General features: G+C 44.2%; 1 long non-coding RNA gene across 1 annotated transcript; it reads right to left on the bottom strand.

The window, feature by feature from the left end:
• Nucleotides 1-20,707: 20,707 nt before the first annotated feature.
• LOC117084643 lies at nucleotides 20,708-22,592 on the bottom strand. Its single transcript, XR_004437564.1, has 2 exons — nucleotides 22,203-22,592; nucleotides 20,708-21,047 (listed from the first exon to the last, which is right to left on the bottom strand). It is a non-coding gene; the product is annotated as an uncharacterized LOC117084643 (long non-coding RNA).
• Nucleotides 22,593-23,655: the final 1,063 nt, after the last annotated feature.

Genomic DNA, 23,655 nt, shown 5'->3' with positions numbered 1-23,655 from the left:
GTCTCGCTGTATCACCCAGGCTGGAGTGCAATGGTGCAATCTTGGCTCACTGCAACCTCCATCTCCTGGGTTCACGCCATTCTCCTGCCTCACCCTCCCGAGTAGCTGGGACTAAAGGCACCTGCCACCATGCCTGGCTAATTTTTTATTTTTTTAATTTTTAAATTTTTATTTATTTATTTATTTTTTAGACGGAATCTCACTCTGTCACCCAGGCTGGAGTGCAGTGGCGCGATCTCGGCTCACTGCAACCTCCGCTTCCTGGGTTCATGCCATTCTCCTGCCTCAGCCTCCTGAGTAGCTGGGACTACAGGTGCCCGCCACCACGCCCGGCGAATTTTTTTTTTTTTTTTTTGTATTTTTAGTAGAGACAAGGTTTCACTGTGTTAGCCAGAATGGTCCCGATCTCCTGACCTCGTGATCCACCCGCCTCGGCCTCCCAAAGTGCTGGGATTACAGGCGTGAGCCACTGCGCCTGGCCAATTTTTTGTATTTCTAGTAGAGACGAAGTTTCACCGTGTTAACCAGGATGGTCTCCATCTCCTGACCTCGTGATATGCCCACCTCGGCCTCCCAAAGTGCAGGGATTACAGGTGTGAGCCACCGTGCGCGGCCTGCCTCTCCCCTCTTTCTTTTTTTTTTTTTTTTTCTGAGACGGAGTCTCGCTTTGTCACCCAGGCTGGAGTGCAGTGGCCAGATCTCAGCTCACTGCAAGCTCCGCCTCCGGGTTTACACCATTCTGCCTCAGCCTCCCGAGTAGCTGGGACTACAGGCGCCCGCCTCATCGCCCGGCTAGTTTTTTGTATTTTTAGTAGAGACAGGGTTTCACCGTGTTAGCCAGGATGGTCTTGATCTCCTGACCTCGTGATCCGCCCGTCTCGGCCTCCCAAAGTGCTGGGATTACAGGCTTGAGCCACCGCGCCCGGCCTCCCCTCTTTCTTAAAATAACAAATACCTATGAAGCATTTAAAACATTCCATAATGTTTGAGGAGGATTGATTGAAGATTGGAATAATGATCATTATATTAACAGAAATTATTTCTGGGTGGTGAGATTACAGCAATTTTCTTTTCTTTTCTTTTCTTTTTGAGACGGAGTCTCGCTCTGTCACCCAGGCTGGAGTGCAGTGGCCGGATCTCAGCTCACTGCAAGCTCCGCCTCCCGGGTTCACGCCATTCTCCTGCCTCAGCCTCCCGAGTAGCTGGGACTACAGGCGCCCGCCACCTCGCCTGGCTAGTTTTTTGTCGTTTTTAGTAGAGGCGGGGTTTCACCGTGTTAGCCAGGATGGTCTTGATCTCCTGACCTCGCGATCCGCCCGTCTCGGCCTCCCAAAGTGCTAGGATTACAGGCTTGAGCCACCGCGCCGGCAATTACAGCAATTTTCTTTCTTTCTTTGAGCTTTTCTGTACTTTCCAAAAATTCTACAATAAAGAAAGGCCTCAATAATTTTTGGTTTGAAATAAGTTAAGGCAGCTGACTCTCCTGCACTTGGGGCCATCAAAGCCAGTAAGCTATCTAACCAAGATGAGGAGACCCCACCATTCTATCACCCCATTAGACTTGGGGTCAAAGGGCAGGTCTCAAAGCCTAAAAATATTACTTCCTTGAAAGAATGCTAGAGCCCCAGTCTGTCAAGAAGGCTTGCAACCAAGCACCCTGGCACAGGAGCAAGTTAGCAAAATTCTTATAATTTGAAGTGGAAAATGAGACTAACCCTTCCGGCTACCAAAAAAAAAAAAGAAGAAAGTATGAAAGCCTAGGGCAAGATGCCAAACTTAGTTTCAGGATTATAAAGGAGAAACCACTTATTTTTAGTTTTATTATAACAGAGGGTGTAAAGCTGGGCCTCATATCCCACTATTTACATGCAAATCCCATCAAAAATGAGCTGGCTGCACTCCAGGTGCCCAGATCTCAACGGAACTCTGTTTCCAGTGAAGCCCCTGCCCTCTAGCCCCAGCTTTCTCTTTTCTCTGCTTTTTTTTTTTTTTTGAGACGGAGTCTCGCTCTGTCGCCCAGGCTGGAGTGCAGTGGCCGGATCTCAGCTCACTGCAAGCTCCGCCTCCCGGGTTCACACCATTCTCCTGCCTCAGCCTCCCGAGTAGCTGGGACTACAGGCACCTGCCACCTCGCCCAGCTAGTTTTTTGTATTTTTAGTAGAGACAGGGTTTCACCGTGTTAGCCAGGATGGTCTCGATCTCCTGACCTCGTGATCCGCCTGTCTCGGCCTCCCAAAGTGCTGGGATTACAGGCTTGAGCCACCGCGCCGGCCATTTTTTTTTGTATTTTTAATAGAGATGAGATCTCATTGTGTTAGCCAGAATGGTCTTGATCTCCTGACCTCGGCCTCCCAAAGTGCTGGGATTACAGGCTTGAGCCACCGCGCCCGGCCATTTTTTTTTGTATTTTTAATAGAGATGAGATCTCATTGTGTTAGCCAGAATGGTCTTGATCTCCTGACCTCATGATCCCCTGGCCTCAGCCTCCCAAAGTGCTGGGATTACAGGCGTGAGCCACCACACCCAACCTAAAGAAAAATCTTTAAGTAATAATTTATTTACAATAAACCCTTAATAAATTTAAAATAAGAGTACTGCTGAAGCAACACCGAAAGCCTGGGAAAGCAAGAAGTTTGTGAATCATAGATTTTACCTCTGGGCCTCAGTTTCCAGGGTGATCTTTATCTGCAGACTATTGGAGGTCCCAACTACTAAACATGACCAAACCTTATAACAGAAACAAATTAACTGTGGAGCTGAAGGCCTAGCTTTGGAATATCAGACTTCTCATTTTATTCCAAATTCTGGTTTTTTTTTAAGAGACTAGGTCATATTATGTTGTCCAGGCTGGAGTGCAGTGGCTATTTGCATGTGCAGTCATGGTGTGCTATAGCCTTGAACTCCTAGACTCAAGTGATCCTCCTGCCTCAGCCTCCCAAGTAGCTGGGACTACAGGTGCATGCCACCATGCCTAACTGCAAGTCCAGATTCTTTTTTTTTTTTCTTTTTTTTTTGTGAGACAGAGTCTTGCTCTGTTGCCTAGGCTGGAGTGCAGTGGCGCGATCTCGGCTCACTGCAAGCTCCACCTTCTGGTTCACGCCATTCTCCTGCCTCAGCCTCCTGAGTGGCTGGGACTATAGGCGCCCGCCGCCACTCCTGGCTAATTTTTTGTGTTTTTAGTAGAGATGGGGTTTCACCGTGTTATCCAGGATGGTCTCGATCTCCTGACCTCATGATCCGCCCACCTCGGCCTCCAAAGTGCTGGGATTACAGGCGTGAGCCACCGTGCCCGGCCTCAAATCCAGATTCTTATAGTGACAGTTGGTTGGATGGTTCTCTTCTAGAAATAGCAGCTCAAAGATTGCACATTCATTGCTGGAAATTTTTTTTTTTTTTTTTTTTTTGAGATGGAGTCTCACTCTGTTGCCCAGGTTGGAGTGCAATGGCACGATCTTGGCTCACTGCAACCTCCACCTCCCAAGTTCAAGCGATTCTTCTGCCTCAGCCTCCTGAGTAGCTGGGACTACATGCACTTGCCACCACGCCCAGCTAATTTTTGTATTTTTAGTAGAGATGGTGTTTCACCATGTTGGTCAGGCTGGTCTTGAACTCCTGACCACATGATCCACCCGCCTTGGCCTCCCAAAGTGCTGGGATTACAGGCGCGCATCACCACGCCTGGCCTCCTGGAAACATTTCTAAAACCAGATGAATACGCCTCCTAGGTTTTCCAAGCTGGCAAAAACTCGGGGATAAGTAACAGATGGATTTGGGAAATTGCAAAAGTGTAGCCCAAAGCTAGTATAGTTTATGCCTTATAAAAGAATGGCTCAAAGTAGTTTTTCGTTTAATTAAATATTTATGTTATAGCCAGAAACAGCGAGTGGTCTTTGTGTGGCCAGGACTGGCTTACAATATATCTATCTATTTAAGGAAGAAAATGAATGGCCATGAAATATTAATTCTCTCCGTGTTAACAATAGATTCTGCTCTTTCTCTGCCTGAAGGCAAACAAAAAGGCTAGAGATAACCAGTGAGCTGCATTTGGAAACACACTTTAATAAAAAGACTGGGAGGGCAGGTTCAATTACGAAGTGGATCTGAGGTTTTAGTGAAGCCAGATGATGAGAAATATTAAGCCCTTTACCATTTATCTGGGGGCCACGAAGGTGAACTTTTTTACTTTAGTTGCATTTTCTCCTCTTTAGAATGGGGAAAATAACATGAGAGGACCAATTTTTCCATGAAGCTTAGATTACTAACTGCTATATCAATTTCCCAAACTCTTATATGACTCTTGCAAAAGATAATCTGTTGCAGCAAACTAATCTCAAGTATAATTTTGTTTTTAGTTTTTCTTCAATCTGAAAATTTAGAAATGATCGTGAACCAGAGCATGCAAATTCCTCTTTTTTTTTTTTTTTTTTTTTTTTTTTGAGACGGAGTCTCGCTCTGTCGCCGGGACTGGAGTGCAGTGGCCGGATCTCAGCTCACTGCAAGCTCCGCCTCCCGGGTTCCCGCCATTCTCCTGCCTCAGCCTCCCGAGTAGCTGGGACTACAGGCGCCGCCACCTCGCCCGGCTAGTTTTTTGTATTTTATTTTTAGTAGAGACAGGGTTTCACAGTATTAGCCAGGATGGTCTCGATCTCCTGACCTCGTGATCCGCCCGTCTCGACCTCCCAAAGTGCTGGGATTACAGGCTTGAGCCACCGCACCCGGCCGCAAATTCCTCTTATTTAGTTTTGTTATATTTTATTATACAAATTTATTTTTTGCACAGTTGCGCAATAAAGAAGAAAAATTAAAAGTGATGAGAAAAATATGGCATTCTTTGATGTTGAGTCTAGGGCACATGGGTTCTAAAACTGCTGAATTGGAAAGCCATTTGCTCTCAAGACACTGTAAAACAATGCCAAGAGCTAAATATTTAAAAGGTAATTAGGATATCTAAACCTAGGCTTGGAAACATTTTTAAAGCTTAAATACCTAAGTAAAGAATAACTGTTTTAAAACAGCCACTTAGATAGAAGTATGAGTGAAAAAAAAATCCCAGGAGATTTAGGCCAGAAACTAGTTACCCCACAATAAGATTTTAGTTAGCCTTGGAAGGAAGCTTTCCTGATATATTCATGCACTTTGCATGAACAATTTTTTTTTCTCTTAACACACAATTCACAACAGTTTAGGGTCTCCTATAGGAAACACACAATTTTTTTTTTTTTTTTTTTTTTTTTTTACACGGAATCTTGCTCTGTTGCCAGGCTAGGGTGCAGTGGTGTGATCTTGGTTCACTGCAACCTCCACCTTCCAGGTTCAAGTTCCCCTGCCTCAGCCTCCTAAGTAGCTGGGATTACAGGCATGCGCTACCACGCCCAGCTAATTTTAAAAAAATTTTTTTAGTAGAGACAGGGTTTCACTGTGTTAGCCAGGATGGTCTAGATCTCCTGACCTCGTAATCCGCCCACCTTAGCCTCCCAAAATGCTGGGATTACAGGCATGAGCCACCGTGCCCAGCCTTCTTTTTTTGAGACTAAGTCTCAGTCTGTCACCCAGTCTATTGCCCAGGTTAGAGTGCAGTGGCACGATCTTGGCTCACTGCAACCTCTACCTCCTGGGTTCAAGCGATTCTCTTCCTCAGCCTCCCAAATAACTGGGACTACAGGTGTGTGCCACCATGTCCAGCTAATTTTTGTATTTTTAGTAGAAACAAGGTTTCACACATATTGGCCAGCTGGTCTCGAGCTCCTGACCTCGTGGTACACCCACTTTGGCCTCCCAAAGTGCTGGGATTGCAGGCGTGAGCCACCATGCCTGGCCTTTTTTTTTGGAGACATGGTCTCACTCTGTCAACCAGGCAGGAGTGGCAGTGGCACGGTCTCAGCTCACTGAAACTTCCACTTCCCAGGTTGAAGTGATTCTCCTGCCTCAGCCTCCTGAATAACTGGGACTACAGGTGCAAACCAGCATGCCTGGCTTATTTTTGTATTTTTCATAGGGACAGGGTTTCACCATGTTCACCAGACTGGTCTCAAACACCTAACCACAAGTGATCCTTCCACCTCGGACTCCCAAATTGCTGGGATTACAGGCGTGAGCCACTGTGCCTGGCCACTAACTCTTTAAAAGTATTAATTTTGCTGACTGGTCTTGAGTTCACTTATAAGCAAGAGTACTGCTGGATCAATGTTGAATGCCCAGGAAAGCAAGAAGCCCATGGATCATAAGTTTTACCTCTGGGCCTCAGTTTCCTGACTTGATCTTTATCTGCAGACTAGTGGAGCCCTAGTCAACCAAGAGGTAAACATGACCAAGTCTGAAAACAATAAATTAACTGTGGAGTGGAAGGTTTAGCTCTAGAATAGTAAGATTCTTATTTTATTCCAAATCCAGATTTACTCTGAATTTGATTTCACTCAAGTTGAAATTAAGTTGGCTCACACTAGCAAATATTAATTGAATATATTAGTTTTTTTATTAATAAAATCTCTTTCTGAGCTAATCCCAAACTGTGCCTAACAATGTTTATCACACCAATGGATTAAAATTAATTTCACTGTACTAAATATAGTGTGATCCGAAATGCCCCCATCACCAAGCTCTAGTTGTCACTCAAGATCTGTATGGATGAGCCTCTACTTTGGTTCTTGGCTTTTTTGTGTGTGTGTGAGATGGAGTCTCACTCTGTCGCCAGGCTAGAGTGCAGTGGTGAGATCTCGGCTCACTGCAACCTCTGACTCCTGGGTTCAACCAATTCTCTGCCTCTCCCGAGTAGCTGGGATTACAGGTGCCCGCCACCATGCCAGGCTAATTTTTGTATTTTTAGTAGAAACAAGGTTTCACACATATTGGCCAGGCTGGTCTCGAGCTCCTGACCTCGTGGTACACCCACTTTGGCCTCCAAAGTGCTGGGATTGCAGGCGTGAGCCACCATGCCTGGCCTTTTTTTTTGGAGACATGGTCTCGCTCTGTCAACCAGGCTAAAGTCGCAGTGGCACAATCTCAGCTCACTGAAACTTCACCTCCCTGGTTCAAGGGATTCTCCTGCCTCAGCCTCCCGAATAACTGGGACTACAGGCGCACATCAGCATGCCCTGGCTTATTTTTGTATTTTTAGTAGGGATGAGGTTTCACCATGTCGACCAGATTGGTCTCAAACACCTAACCACAAGTGATCCTTCCACCTCGGACTCCCAAATTGCTGGGATTACAGGCGTGAGCCACTGTGCCTGGCCACTAACTCTTTAAAAGTATTAATTTTGCTGACTGGTCTTGAGTTCACTTATAAGCAAGAGTACTGCTGGATCAATGTTGAATGCCCAGGAAAGCAAGAAGCCCATGGATCGTAAATTTTACCTCTGGGCCTCAGTTTCCTGAGTTGATCTTTATCTGTAGACTAGGGGAGGCCCTAGGCAACCAAGAGCTAAATGTGGCCAAGTCTGAATACAATCTATTAACTGTGGAGCTGAAGGTTTAGCTCTAGAATAGTAAGATTCTTATTTTATTCCAAATCCAGATTTACTCTGAATTTGATTTCACTCAAGTTGAAATTAAGTTGGCTCACACTAGCAAATATTAATTGAATATATTAGTTTTTTTATTAATAAAATCTCTTTCTGAGCTAATCCCAAACTGTGCCTAACAATGTTTATCACACCAATGGATTTAAAATTAATTTCACTGTACTAAATATAGTGTGATCCGAAATGCCCCCATCACCAAGCTCTAGTTGTCACTCAAGATCTGTATGGATGAGCCTCTACTTTGGTTCTTGGCTTTTTTGTGTGTGTGAGATGGAGTCTCACTCTGTCGCCAGGCTAGAGTGCAGTGGTGAGATCTCGGCTCACTGCAACCTCTGACTCCTGGGTTCAACCAATTCTCTGCCTCTCCCGAGTAGCTGGGATTACAGGTGCCCGCCACCATGCCAGGCTAATTTTTGTATTTTTAGTAGAGACAGGGTTTCACTCGTTTGGCCAGGCTGATCTTAAACTCCGGACCTCGTGATCCACCCACCTTGGCCTCCCACAGTGCTGGGATTACAGGTGTGAACCACAGAGCCTGGCTAGTTCCTGGCCTCTTGCCAAGTTGTCTGCTGAATCTGGGGCCCAGGCTTGAATCCTGCCTCCTCTGTGGTTAGAGCCTCGACAATGCAAAATCCTCTCTACTTTAGCGGGGGTGGACTGTGTCTTCATGGCTCTGCCACTGGCTGAGGTGTAATTCAAGCAGATAAACTTCCCTGGAACTAAGATGATAATCTGTGTGATTGTAGTAACACTGATACTGGATGGACTACCATCGCCTCAGCACCTACCAGATTAGACCTTTGGACAGTAAAATTAGACTGTATGCAGGTCTCTGGACTATTAGTCACCCCTGGGGAGGGGGGCAGCACAGTTAAGATAATTCCCTTTATCATCAGTCCCACTATTTACCAACATACTCTACAATTCCTTCATTCCTATCCCTTGTAACTCCAATATGCCTCAAGGGAAGGCTATACATCATTCTGGTACTTACCGGAAGGACTTGTGGGAAAATAGGGCTCCCCCCACTTTTTTTTTTTTTTGAGACGGAGTCTCGCTCTGTCGCCCAGGCTGGAGTGCAGTGGCGTGATCTCGGCTCACTGCAAGCTCCGCCTCCCGGGTTCACGCCATTCTCCTGCCTCAGCCTCCCAAGTAGCTGAAACTAGAGGCGCCCACCACCACGCCCGGCTAATTTTTTCGTATTTTTGGTAGAGACGGGGCTTCACTGCGTGTTAGCCAGGATGCTCTCGATCTTGTGACCTCGTGATCCGCTTGTCTCGGGCTCCCAAAGTGCTGGGATTACAAGCGTGAGCCACTGCGCCCGGCCAGGGCTCCCTTCTTTGGTACATAGTAGAGGTATTTCTGAAAATGAGAGACTAGAAGTAGCTTTGACATAATTTTTACCTAAGAAACTAAAGCATATGGAAATTTCTGGTTGTGCCACGACATTCAGCTGACACGCAGTTTCAAAAGATCATACCAACTTTAATAAATATTTCCCATCCCCCCTCCCAAAAAAGAAGTATTTCCCATCCTGCATATTCCTAAAGAAGGTAAAATTAAATGACAAATTTGGCTGGGCGCAGTGGCTCATGCCTGTAATTCTAGCACTTTGGGAGGCGCAGGCAGGTCAGTCAGCGCTCAGGAGTCCAAGACCAGCCTGGGCAACAGGGTGAAATCCCGTCTCTACCAAGAGTGCTGGGATTACAGGTTTGAGCCACTGCACGGGGCCTAAAATCTATTTTTTTTTTAATGACCAGATCTTGCCTGTAATCCCAGCACTTTGAGAGGCCAAGGTGGGAGGATCACTTGAGGTCTGGAGTTTGAGGCCAGCCTGGCTAACTAACATGGTGAAACCCTGTCTCTACTAAAAATACAAAATTAGCTGGGGATGGTGGCAGGTGCCTGTAATCCCAGCTACGCGGGAGGCTGAGGCAGGAGAATTGCTTGAACACAGGAGGCAGAGGTTGCAGTGAGCCAAGATTGTGCCATTGCACTCCAGCTTGGGCAATAGGAGCGAAACTCCATCTCAAAAAAAAAAAAAAAAGAAAGAAAAAGAAAAAAAAAAGGAAAAAAAATTTAAGTGACTATCCTGCAGGTATAGACTTGTATTCATTCATTTAATAAGTATTTCAGTGTCAATTATCCAATGTAGTTTTTTTTTTTTTTTTGAGACGGGGTCTTTGTTGCCCAGGCTGGAGTATGGTGGCACAATCATGGCTCACCACAGCCTCAGCTGCCCAGGCTCAAGTGATCTTGCCAGCTCAGCTTCCTGAGTAGCTGGGACTACAGGCACTTGCCACCATGCCTGGATGATTTTTGCATTTTTTGTAAAGACAGGGTTTCACCATGCTGCCGGCTGGGCTTGAACTCCTGGACTCAAGCATTCTGCTCCTTGGCCCCACAAAGTGCTGGGATTACAGGTGTAAGCCACCATGCCCAGCCCAATGTCGGTTTATCTATCCCTGAAGAAAAAGCCATAATGGTTCAGTTAGTGTCTCCAGGGCAACTTACTCTTCTCTATTTAAAAAATCACATATTAACAACGGAAAACTGCTCTAAGTTTTCCCTAATTAGAACACCTTAGTTAGGAGGTTCTCCAAGTGTGTTCGCTTAGACCAGCTATTGCTGCTGCTATTGCAGCAGCATGTGGGAATTCGTTAGGAATGCAAATTCTTTTTTTTTTTTTTGAGACGGAGTCTTGCTCTGTTGCCCAGGCTGGAGTGCAGTGGCCAGATCTCAGCTCACTGCAAGCTCCTCCTCCGGGTTTACGCCTTCTCCTGCCTCAGCCTCCCGAGTAGCTGGGACTACGGGCGCCCGCCACCTCGCACGGCTAGTTTTTGTATTTTTAAGTAGAGACGGGGTTTCACCGGGTTAGCCAGGATGGTCTTGATCTCCTGACCTTGTGATCCGCCCGTCTCGGCCTCCCAAAGTGCTGGGATTACAGGCTTGAGCCACCGGGCCCGGCCGGGAATGCAAATTCTTAGGCCCTAACCCAGACCTGGTGATTCAGATACATACTCGTTTGAGAACCTGCATTAGATTAGGCATAATGATCACATTCAGACTCCACCATTAATAAGCAGCTGACTCAGTACTTAAGTAGCACCCCATCTTACTAGATGACATAATATGCTCTCTATAAACACAAGAAAAACCAAGTGTATAATTTATGTCAAAAGTACTCTGGGACTCTAAACTTAATCTTCATTCATGTGTAAGCCTGAGGCTTGTTTTTTAACTAGTGAACACCAAACACATAGGTGTTAGGTTATAGTTATTCTTGACACCTTTCCTTTCTCTCAAAACGTTCCCAGTTTAGACAGTAAGTTATTGGCTACATGTTGGGTGGCAGAGGTGGCAGGATCACTAGATCCAGGTCAAGCCTGCCATGAGCCACTGCACTCTAGCTCAGGCAACAGAGAGAGACCCTGACAGCTCACTGCAGCCTCCACCTCCTGGGATCCAGTGATCATCCCGCCTCAGCATCCAGAGTAGCACCTCAGCCACTGTGCCTGGCCCACCCATCCTATTAAAAGATGAAATAGGGGCTGGGTGCAATGGCTCACACCTGTAATCTCTGCACTTTGGGAGGCTGAGGCAGGCAGACTGCTTGAGCTCAGGAGTTCCAGACTAGCCTGGGCGATATGGGGAAACCCCATCTCTACCAAAAATAGAAAAATTAGTCAGGCATGGGCCAGGTGCGGTGGCTCATGCCTGTAATTCCAGCAGTTGGGGAGGTCGAGGTGGGTGAATCACCTGAGCTCAGAGAGTTTGAGAACAGCCTGGGCAACATGGTGAAGCCTTGTCTCTACTAAAATACAAAAACAGATAGGCATGGTGGCATGTGCCTGTAATCCCAGCTACTCAGGAGGCTGAGGTGGGAGGATCACTTGAGCCTGGGAGGTGGCAGCTGCAGTGAACTGAGATGGTGCCACTGCACTCCAGCCTGGGTAACATAGCCAGATACTGTCTCCAAAAAATAAAAATAAAAAATAAAAAAAAATAATAAAAATGAGTAAATCACAAATTTGGAGTTTTATAAAAAACAAAAATACTAAATAGGGCAGTAAAATATATAACATTGAATCCTGAAAAATTCTCACCATTTCACTAAGCCTCATTTAACAAAATAATTTGTGTTTTTTTTTTTTTTTTTTTTTTTTTTTGAGGCAGAGTCTCACTGTGTCCCCCAGGCTGGAGTGCAGTGGCCGGATCTCAGCTCACTGCAAGCTCCGCCTCCCGGGTTTACTCCATTCTCCTGCCTCAGCCTCCCGAGGAGCTGGGACTACAGGCGCCCGCCACCTCGCCCGGCTAGTTTTTTGTATTTTTTAGTAGAGACGGGGTTTCACGGTGTTAGCCAGGATGGTCTCGATCTCCTGACCTCGTGATCCGCCCGTCTGGGCCTCCCAAAGTGCTGGGATTACAGGCTTGAGCCACTGCGCCCGGCCAATAATTTGTGTTCTAACACAATATTTTTAACTCCAAAATAATCCGAATATAAAATTAGTGGGAAGAGGTCAGGCGCAATGGCTCACACCTGTAATTCCTGCACTTTGGAAGGCAGAGGCGAGTGGATCACCTGAGGTCAGGAGTTCGAGAGCAGCCTGGCCAACATGATGAAACCCTGTCTCTACTAAAAATACCAAAAATTAGCTGGGCGTGGTGGTGCGCGCCTGTAATCCCAGCTACTCAGGAGGCTGAGGCAGGAGAATTGCTTGAACCCGGGAGGCAGAGGTTGCAGTGAGCCGAGATTGCACCACTGCACTCCAGCCTGGGTGCCAATAGCAAAACTCCACCTCAAAAAAAAAAAAAAAAAAAAATTAGTGTGAAGAATTAAAGTGGGCAAAATTTCCTTCCATAACCCATAGCACAGCAGCTGCATTGCAGTCAAACAAGGAAATGTGCTGCACCTTACAAGTCCTTCAGAAAAGCCTTTTATGGTGCCTCTAATTACTGTGTACCTTTTTTTTGTTGTTGATTTTTCTTGAGATGGAGTCTTTCTCTGTCGCCCAGGCTGGAGTGCAGTGGCACAATCTCAGCTCACTGGAACCTCCACCTCCCAGGTTCAAGTGATTCTCCTGCCTCAGCCTCCTGAGTAGCTGGGACTACAGGCATGCACCACCATGCCCAGCTAATTTTTGTATTATTAGTAGAGACGGGGTTTAACCATATGGCCAGGCTGGTCTCGAACTCCTGACCTCATGATCCGCCCGCCTTGGCCTCCCAAAGTGCTGGGATTACAGGTGTGAGCCACCGCACCTAGCCTACTGTGTACATTTCAATCCTTTGCCTAAAATCCTACATGCTTCTGGTATGTGATGATGCCCACTTTGATTCAAAATCTATAGGATTATGAATCTATAGGATTATAGGATTATGAATCTATAGGATTATGAAAGAGCAAACTTACATAATTTCTGACAATGAAAACAACCTCATTATCTCAGACCCACAAAAAAATTCAAAGCCACGTCAGTGTTAACTTGCGGACTGCAAATGACAGATTAAAAATAAAGGGCATGCTGGGCTAGCAAGAGGCTTCATCAAAAGAAGTAGGGAAGGAGTGTCCGTTCTACTCTATGTATGTTAATGTCACAGTGCTCTGAAAGTCCCTCAGTATCACGCAAATCCCTAACAAAACATACAGTAACCACTGTAATATTTTTTAACAATTCTAGCCAGTATTTAGATCTATAGCTAAGGCTCTCAAGGGTCATTTATCACCTGGATCAGAGAAACTCATGTGGCCTAAACCCAGCCAACCACTGAATGAATACAGAATTATTTTCCTCTGGAATTGCCAACAATACCTATTTAGGTACCTTAAAAAAAAAAAAAAAGTTTTCTTGCTCTGCAGCCCAGGCTGGAGTGCAATGGCTCAATCTTGGCTCACTGCAAACTCTGCCTCCCGGGATCAAGCCATTCTCCTGTGTCAGACTTCCAGGTAGCTGAGACTACAGGAATGCACCACCACACTCAGCTAATTTTTTTTTTTTTTTTTTTTTTGAGACGGAGTCTCGCTCTGTCGCCCAGGCTGGACTGCAGTGACCGGATCTCAGCTCACTGCAAGCTCCGCCTCCTGGGTTTACGCCATTCTCCTGCCTCAGCCTCCCGAGTAGCTGGGACTACAGGCGCCCGCCACCTCGCCCGGCTAGTTTTTTGTATTTTTAGTAGAGATGGGGTTTCACCGTGTTAGCCAGGATGGTCTCCATCTCCTGACCTTGTGATCCGCCCGTCTCGGCCTCCCAAAGTGCTGGGATTACAGGCTTGAGCCACCGTGCCCAGCCTCAGCTAATTTTTTTTGTATTTTTAGTAGAGATGGGGTTTCACCATGCTGGCCAGACTGGTCTTGAACTCCTGACCTCAAATGATCCACCTGCCTTGGCCTCCCAAAGTGCTGGGATTACAGATGTTAGCTACCGCACCCGGCCAGAAAAGGAAATCTTTACTACTTGCTATATACAAATAGCATTATCTGGTTTTACCAAATGCTTTTAATCCCTGGTAGCCATGGATATGCATGAATAGATTCCCTGATACACACAATAAATTTCATCCATATTCTAAAGCAAATTCATTCATGTTTAACACACTCTACGGCTGGGCACGGTGGCTCGCCCCTGTAATCCCAGCACTTTGGGAGGCCGAGACCGGGTGGATCACCTGAGGTCAGGAGTTTGAGTCCAGCCTGGCCAACATGGCAAAACTCTATCTCTACTAAAAATACAAAAAACTAGCCAGGCGTGGTGACGGGCACCTGTAATCCCAGCTACTTGGGAAGTTGAGGCAGGAGAATTGCTTCAATCTGGGAGGTGGAGGTTGCAGTGAGCCAAGATCACACCATTGCACTCCGTCCTGGGAGACAGAGGGAGACTGTCTCAACTAAAACAAAAACAAAAACACCACACTCTAATTTCCTTTCTTGAACAGAAAATTAGAAGTTTCCAAAACATCTTCTTTTTTGTTGCTTTCTACATACTGATTTTCATTTATTTATTTGAGATGGAGTTTGGCTTTTTTTGCCCAGGCTGGAGTGCAATGGTGCAATCTCAGCTCACTGCAACCTCAGCCTCCCAGGTTCAAGCAATTCTCCTGCCTCAGCCTCCCAGGTAGCTGGGATTATAGGCATGTGCCACCATGCCTGGCTAGTTTTGTATTTTTAGTAGAGATAGGGTTTCACCATGTTGGCCAGGCTGATCTTGAACTCCTGACCTCATGATCTGTCCGCCTCAGCCTCCCAAAGTGTTGGGATTACAGAAGTGAGCCACCACACCTGGCCCTAATACTGATTTTCTTTTTTTTTTTTTTGAGACAGAGTCTCGCTTTGTCGCCCAAGCTGGAGTGCAGTGGCCAGATCTCAGCTCACTGCAAGCTCCGCCTCCCGGGTTCACGCCATTCTCCTGCCTCAGCCTCCCGAGTAGCTGGGACTACAGGCGCCCGCCACCTCGCCCGTCTAGTTTTTTGTACTTTTTAGTAAAGACGGGGTTTCACCGTGTTAGCCAGGATGGTCTCGATCTCCTGACCTTGTGATCCGCCCGCCTCGGTCTCCCAAAGTGCTGGGATTACAGGCTTGAGGATTTTCTTACCAGAAAGAAGCAACCATTTATTAAGGTACAACACAATCACACTGTCATTGTGGCAGTAATCCCTGCTGCTCGTTCCTTTGATTTCAGCTAAGATTCTGCAGCCCACAAGGCACTTGAGATTTTTCTCTCAACTGAAGGTGCCTGAGAGCTGAGTCTTCTGGGAGTGTCCATGGTCTTTAGACCCATGTCCAAGATCATGTGTTTTCACTGATCTTGCAGACAGACATTAAGGTTTATTATTATTAAGACAGGGTTTCACTCTTGTTGCCCAGGCTGGAGTCCAATAGTGCGATCTCGGCTCACTGCAACCTCTGCCTCCTGGGTTCAAGCGATTCTCCTGCCTCAGCCTCTGGAGTAGCTGGGATTACGAGCATGTGCCACAACACCTGGCTAATTTTGTATTAGTAGAGGCAGGGTTTCCTCCACGTTGGTCAGGCTGGTCTGGAACTCCCAGCCTCAAGTGATCTGCACGCCTTGGCCTCCCAAAGTGCTGGAATTACAGGTGTGAGCCACCACGCCTGGCCCCAAATATTTTTTTTTTTTTTTTTTCAAATATTCTTAAAGATACACATCTTGTAACATTCTTTGGATTATCTTCAACATTTTTATTTAATGGCTCTGCATTAGTGAATATTTTCAGAGGATTAAGGCCTGATCTTTGCTTCTTCAAAATACAGCTTTATATAGCCTGGTTCTATATTTTGAAATTACATTTTATTAACAACAAAAACAGGCTGGGATTATTTGTTCCAAGGAGTTCTATGTCCCTTGTGATGGTGGTTCATCATCGGATTCACTGAAAGGAATGGAAGCATTAGTTCTCTCTTCCAGTTGGACTATATCCTTTGCCACTTCAGGGTATGACTTTTGCGTTTTGTAATAGGATTAAGATGCTTCTTTTCTTCATCAGTAAGCCTATTTTCATCCAAACTACAAGACCTTATGATTAAGGTTTTAGAATTGTTAAGATCAAAGTGCAGAAGTTGGCCAGGCACAGTGGCTCTCACCTGTAATCCCAGCACTTTGGGAGGCTGAGGCAGGCAGACGGCTTGAGCTCAGGAGTTTGAGATTAGCCTGGGCAACATAGTGAAACCTCACTCGTCTAAACAAAAACTATAAAAAATTAGCTGGGTGTGGTGGGCCACGCCTGTTGGCTACTTGGGAAGCTGAGGTGGGAGGATCACCTGAGCCTGGGAGACAAATGTTGCAGTGAGCTGAAATTGCACCACTGCACTCCAGCTTGATAGAGACCCTGTCTCAATTAAAAAAAAAAAAAAAAAAAAAATGAGTAGCAGAATTCTATAGTCCCTATTTAATAAAGACTGATTCCTAAGTCAATGAAAGTTATTTCTAATTCCAAGTAGTTACGCAAGAGACAGTGGTTAGGAATCGTGTACATATTGAAGTGTGTTGAATATTACAGAAAATTTTGAGGAGTCAAGAGTGTAAATATGTAAAGTCTATCACTGTAGCTTTTTTTTTTAAGTTTTAGTGTCACTTTTTAGAAAAGAGTAATTTTCTAGGATTCTGGCTTAATTATTATTATTATTTTTTGAGATGGAGTCTCGCGCTGTCACCTAGGCTGTAGTACAGTGGCACAATCTTGGCTCACTGCAACTTGCAACTCCTGGGTTCAAGTGATTCTCCTGCCTCAGCCTCCCAAGTAGCTGGGATTACAGATGCCCACCACCACACCCAACTACTTTTTGCACTTTTAGTAGAGACAGGGTTTTGCCATGTGGCCAGGCTGGTCTCAAACTCCTGACCTCAGGTGATTCACCCGCTTTGGCCTCCCAAACCAAAGTGTTGGGAGTACAGGCGTGAGCCATCATGCCTGGGCGGATTCAGGCTTAATTCTGTAAGAAATATTATATTCTTGTATTTCCTGCATTGGCCTACTACAATGACTAAACCACGAATTAGAAATATAAAAATAGGCATCCAGAACATAAAAAGGGTAGGAAAATTAGGTATCATCACAGACCTAGTTTATGATGTGATGAAACTTTTTGGCTTGGTCAACATCAGGTGAAAGAATATAAAAAGAAACTAGTTTTTACTTCTGAATAAATACCCAAATTAGGAAAGGCAGTAACACGTTCTTCTTCCCTCATTTTTCTCTAAAATCATTTATTTTTTTTTTGAAATGGGGTTTCCCTTTTGTTGCCCAGGCTGGAGTGCTATGGTGTGATCTTGGCTTACTGCAACCTCAGCCTCTAGGGTTCAAGCGATTCTCCTGCCTCAGCCACCCGAGTGGCTAGGATTACAGGTGTCTGCCACCACGCCTGGCTAATTTTTTTTGCATTTTTAGTAGAGGCGGTGTTTCACCATGTGGGTCAGGCTGGTTCTGAACTCCTGACCTTAGGTGATCCACCCTCCTTGGCCTCCCAAAGTTCTGGGATTACAAGCATGAGTCACTGTACCTGACCAAAGTCAATTTTTCTGTGTGTAACTTGCTTTTTTCCATAGTCATCTCAATTTCTACTTCCAAAGACATTATTTTATAAGAAATTTACCCCTAAGCAACAATGTGATTGAAAGATTCAGTCTTTTTCTCTGTCATCCCAATTTTATTCTGATTTAAATTTATCTGGAGGAAAAAAAGCCTCATAAATGTACTTTATATGTTTCTTATTAACAATATACTCTTTTCAAGGAACTCTTATCATTACTGTCTTTTACTATCATCACTCTTTTAGTTAAAAGTTTATCTTCAAGATTGTCCCTTGAAAAACAAAAAACAAACAAAAAAAAAACACTTTGCGGGCCAGGCACGGTGGCTCACGCCTGTAATCCCAACATTTTGGGAGGCCATGGTGGGTGGCCCACTTGAGGCTAGGAGTTTAAGACCAGCCTGACCAACATGGCAAAACCCCATCTCTACTAAAAGCACAAAAAACTTAGCTTGGTGTGGTGGTGCATGCCTGTAATCCCAGCTACTCAGGAGGCTGAGGCACCAGAATTGCTTGAACTTGGGAGGTAAACGTTGCAGTGAGCCTAGATGGCACCACTGCACTCCAGCCTGGGGAACAGAGCGAGACTCTATCTCAAAAAAAAAAAAAAAGAAGGAAAAAAACCATTTTCAACAATTGTTTCATCTCATCTTAAAGATGAAGGAAATATTTATATCATAATTATATAATAATTATAGATCAATCTCTAATCTAGTTTTGGAGGTCAACAAGCCATACGACCACAAACAGTAACTTAAGACAAAAATTGGTCTAAAAGAATTTGAGGTATTGTAATCCATTTTTTATTTTTTATTTATTTATTTTTTTTTTTATTTATTTATTTTTTTTTGAGACGGAGTCTTGCTCTGTCGCCCGGTCTGGAGTGCAGTGGCCGGATCTCAGCTCACTGCAAGCTCCGCCTCCCGGGTTCACGCCATTCTCCTGCCTCAGCCTCCCGAGTAGCTGGGACCACAGGCGCCTGCCACCTCGCCCGGCTAGTTTTTTGTATTTTTAGTAGAGACGGGGTTTCACCGTGTTAGCCAGGATGGTCTCGATCTCCTGACCTCGTGATCCGCCCGTCTCGGCCTCCCAAAGTGCTGGGATTACAGGCTTGAGCCACTGCGCCCGGCCTGTAATCCATTATTTAGTAATAGCCATGTGAATTCCATTTAGCCTAAGTCACATATAAATGGCACTTTACATTTTTATATTCATCTATTTAGAACACCTAGCCATTATTCTAACAAAATAAAATAAAATAAAATGAAATAAAATAAACTATAGGCCAGGTGCAGTGGTTTATGCCTGTAATCCCAGCACTTTGGGAGACCAAGGTGGGTGGAACACCTGAGGTCAGGAGTTCGAGACCAGCCTGGCCAATGTGGTAAAACCTCATCCCTACTAAAAATACAAAATTAGCTGGACATGGTGGCAGACGTCTGTAATCCCAACTACTTGGGAGGCTAAGGCAGGGGAACTGCTTGAAGTCGGGAGGCAGAGGTTGCAGTGAGCCGAGATCAAGCCACTGCATTCCAGCCTGGGCGACAGAGTGAGACTCCATCTCAAAACAAAACAAAACAAAACTCTAATATACCATATATTTTATATGACAGTGAAACATTCTAGTAAAAGTTATTTAAATACAAAAATCCTAATAATCTCTTACGGATTCATTAAATTTTCACTGGTAAAACTGGGAAGACAAAATGTCATTTAACCTTACATTCCTTTAGAGCAGGGTTTCTAAAACTGGACACTATTGACATTTTTGGCTGGATAATTTCTTGTTGTGGAGGGCTGTCCTCTGCAACAAAGGATTTTTAGTGATATCTTTGGCCTCTACCAACTAGATGCCAGTAGCACCCACCCAATTGTGACACCAAAAAACTCTCATTAGACACTGCCAAATGTCCTCTAAGGATAAATTCACCCTCTGTTGAGAACCACTCATATTTCCTACTGTTTTTACTCTGCAGTAAAGTCACCTCATGCATCCACTAAAATTCTGAAGGAAGTAAACAGTTTAATTTAAAAATTATCTTTAATTACAGAAGACTTAACTTAAGGCATCATAGTGGCATCTACTGGCTTGGTACTAAACCGTACATTTGACATTCACTGCGGTTTTTTTTAAAACCCTCAAAATTAAAAGCAATGTAGATATTATTCTGGGAAAGTAGAAAAATTAATTAAAAGCAGTAACATTGACATCAGGATAACTAATATTATGTAAAATCTAACGCATACAAGAATAATACTAGTTCTCTATTGCTTCTTTCTTTCTGATATACTGTCTTTTGGATAAACTGAATTTTTTTTTTTTGAGATGAAGTTTCACTCTTGTTGCCCAGGCTGGAGTAGGGTTGCATGATCTTGGGTGACTACAACCTCTGCCTCCTGGGTTCAAGCGATTCTCCTGCCTCAGCCTCCCAAGTAGCTGGGATTACAGGCACCCACCACCATGCCCAGCTAATTTTTATATTTTTAGTAGAGACGAGGCTTCACCATGTTGGCCAGGCTGGTCTCAAACTCCTAACCTCAGGTGATCCACCTGCCTCGGCCTCCCAAAATGTTGGGATTACAGTTGTGTAATCCCACCATAGGCCACCGTGCCCCGCCTAAACTGAATTTTTAATGAATGCTTACTGATCATGAGGGGATTTTTTGGTGATGAGTTAAAAAAATTTGTTTCAAAAAACTTGCAAAAATTAAGCATCATGCTATTTTATGATTTTGACTGAAATTTTAGCATATGAACTAAAAATTGTAAAACCTAATAATTCTATAAATAAAATTAAAAATTTCTAGGCATTTTCTTTTTTTTTGAGATGGAGTCTTGCTCATCACCCAGGCTGGAGTGCAGTGGCGTGATCTCGGCTCACTACAAGCTCCGCCTCCCAGGTTCACGCCATTCTCCTGTCTCAGCCTCCCAAGTAGCTGGGACTACAGGCGCCTGCCAACGCGCCCGGCTAATTTTTTGTATTTTTAGCAGAGACGGGGTTTCACCGTCTTAGCCAGGATGGTCTCGATCTCCTGACCTTGTGATCCACCCACCTCAGCCTCCCAAAGTGCTGGGATTACAGGCGTGAGCCACCGCGCCCGGCTAGGCATTTTCATAAAAGAAATTTGGTAATTAAATACTACAGTCAATTAAACTGATGAACTTTATTGGAGTTAAAACTATAACAAAGTTCATCCTAAAACACTTTGCAATGCAAAATTATTTCACTCAAGGAGTGTTTAATAATTTGAAGGCTAGGAATTACAAGCAATTTTCAAAAGCAGATACTCATAAAACTTTATACATCATTTGAACTGAAAGACATTTATACTACTAAAATCAAACATTCATCACCTTCAAACATTCTTATACCATGATTTTTATATATTATTTAACACCATTCCTCATCACTACATGGATTTTATCATACACTTGTACCATTCTCCTTGGATTTTTGATATTTGTCTTCACTCTTTACATTATCCTATAAGACAATAGAGAAGGAAAAAATACATTTTATTAGATTCTCTTAAATGTCACTTGGATATTAGAGTACAATGGTATTCAGTTTGGTATACTTTTTTCTAGTGATAAAGAACAATAAATTAATTTTAATATCTTAAAATTAATGGTGATGAAGCATTTACCTCAATTCTACCCGAGAATAAATGGGGTCTAAAAATGCAGTGAATGGGGCAGGTGTGGTGGCTCATGACTGTAATCTCAGCACTCTGAGAGACCAACATAGTCAGGCTGCTTAGCCCAGCAGTTGGAGACCAACCTGGGCAAGATGGTGAAACCCCATCTATACAGAAAATAAAAAAATTAGCTGAGTATGTTGGAGCACACCTGTAGTCCCAGCTACTGAAGAGGCTGAGATGGTAGGATCACGTGAACCTGGGAGGCAGAGGCTGCAGTGAGCCAAGATAGCGCCACTAACAATCTAGCCTGGGCAAAAGAGCAAGATCCTGTCTCAAAAAAACAAAACAAAACAAAAAACCAAACAACAACAACAACAAGAAAAAAACCACAGAGAAGTGAAGTGAATGGTTTAGTTCAAACTTACACTCTGGATTAAAAAGAAATATAAATGAAATTTGCTTTAAGAAGTCTGTACTCTTAAATCATGTTGACATTCCAACTAAGTTTTAGAAAAACAACATCTTTTGGAAATCACCTTTTTTTTTTTTTTTTTTTTTTTAAAAAGATGGGGTCTCGTTCTGTTGCCCAGGCTAGAGTGCAATGGTGCAAACTAGACTCACTGCAACCTCTGCTTCCCAGGTTCAAGTGATTCTCCTGCCTCAGCCTTCCAGGTAGCTAGGATTACAGGTGCCTGCCACCATGTCTGGCCAATTTTTTTTGTATTTTTAGTACATATGGGGGTTTCACCATGTTGGCGAGGCTGGACTTGAACTCCTGACTTCAGGTGATCCGCCCGCCTTGGCCTCCCAAAGTGTTGGGATTATAGGCGAGAGCCACTGTGCCTGGCCTGGGAATCACTTTTTACTCATCTCAGGAAGGACAGAATGATATCATTATTTGCTTTTAGAATAAATCACTAAGAGCTTAATAACATTAAAATACATTAAAAGCATCATTTTAAAAACTATGAAAATGTTAAAAATACAAAATTTCTTACCTTCTTGAGAACAGTGTGGATTTCATCCATTACCGTAGATAAGTTTCTGATTGTCTTATTCAGTTGGTTTTCAAATTGTAAATTCATGTTTTCTGAAATCTTTAAGTTTTCTTGTAACTGACTAAGGTCCTTTTTAACTTCTCTGAGTTCACCAGAGAGACTTTTGTTGGAATTCTCCAAATTTAATATGGTTTTTTCATCTTCATCTGTTTAAAAAAATCCAAAAATTAACATTTTACTTCCTAAAATGTCAAATTTAACTTTGGGGTTAGAATATTTAAGCTGTGAAAATAAAAAGCTGACTGAATTCCATAAAATGGCAATGTCTGTCAATTTCACTAGCCATAAAGCACACTGCAATATTCATTATTTATTTACTTTTGAGACCAAGTCTCACTGTTGCACCGGCTTGAGCGAAGTGGCACGATCTTGGCTGGGATTACAGGCGCATGCCACCACACCCAGCTAATTTTTGTATTTTTAGAGACGGGGTTTCACCATGTTGGTCAGGCTGGTCTCAAACTCCTGACCTCAGACAATCCGCCCACCTCCGCGTCCCAAAGTGCTGGGATTATAGGCGGGAGCCACAGTGCCTGGCCTGTTTCATTTACATTTTTAACTTGTATTATTTCAAAACCTATGTTCTATTTTTAGATGATTGTATAGATTAGAGAACACAGACTGGTAAAAACTAAGTGGATGCCAGGCGCGGTGGCACATGCTTGTAATCCCAGCACTTTGGGAGGCTGAGGTGGGCGGATCAGGAGGTCAGGAGATCGAGACCATCCTAGCTAACATGGTGAAACCCTGTCTCTACTAAAAATACAAAAAATTAGCTGGGCATGGTGGCACGCACTTGTAGTCCCAGCTACTTGGGAGGCTGAAGCAGGAGAATCACTTGAACCCGGGAGGTGGAGGTTGCAGTGAGATAGCCCCACTGTACTCCAGCCTGAATTACAGAGAGAGACTCCGTCTCAAAAAAAAAAAAGTTGAACTAGAAGATGATTAAAAGGATGCAACAGATAACAATGAACCTGAGAATGCACATGAAGACCTAAGATTCACATAAAGCTAAGCAATTTTATGACCTGAACCAGAAATAATGAAAAGTAAAGGTCCTTGCAGAGCGCGGTGGTTCACACCTGTAATCCCAACACTATGGGAGGCCAAGGTGGGTGATCCCTTGAGGTCAGGAGTTTGAGGCCAGGACCAACATGGTGAAACCCCGTTTCTACCAAAAATACAAAAAATAGCTGGGCATGGTGGCACATGCCTGTAATCCCAGCTACTTAGGAGGCTGAGGTGGGAGAATCACTTGGACCCGGAGGCAGTGGTTGCAGTAAGCTGAGACTGTGCCACTGCACTCCAGCCTGGGTGACAGAGTGAGACCGTGTCTTAAAAACAAATAAATAATTTTTTAAATTTTTTTTTTTTTTTTGAGACGGAGTCTCGC

Source organism: Trachypithecus francoisi, unplaced genomic scaffold, assembly GCF_009764315.1.
Source record: "Trachypithecus francoisi isolate TF-2019V2 unplaced genomic scaffold, Tfra_2.0 Contig00501, whole genome shotgun sequence".
Taxonomy (NCBI): domain Eukaryota; kingdom Metazoa; phylum Chordata; class Mammalia; order Primates; family Cercopithecidae; genus Trachypithecus; species Trachypithecus francoisi.
Note: the sequence above shows the minus strand (reverse complement) of the source record. Positions and strands in the feature narration are given on the sequence as shown.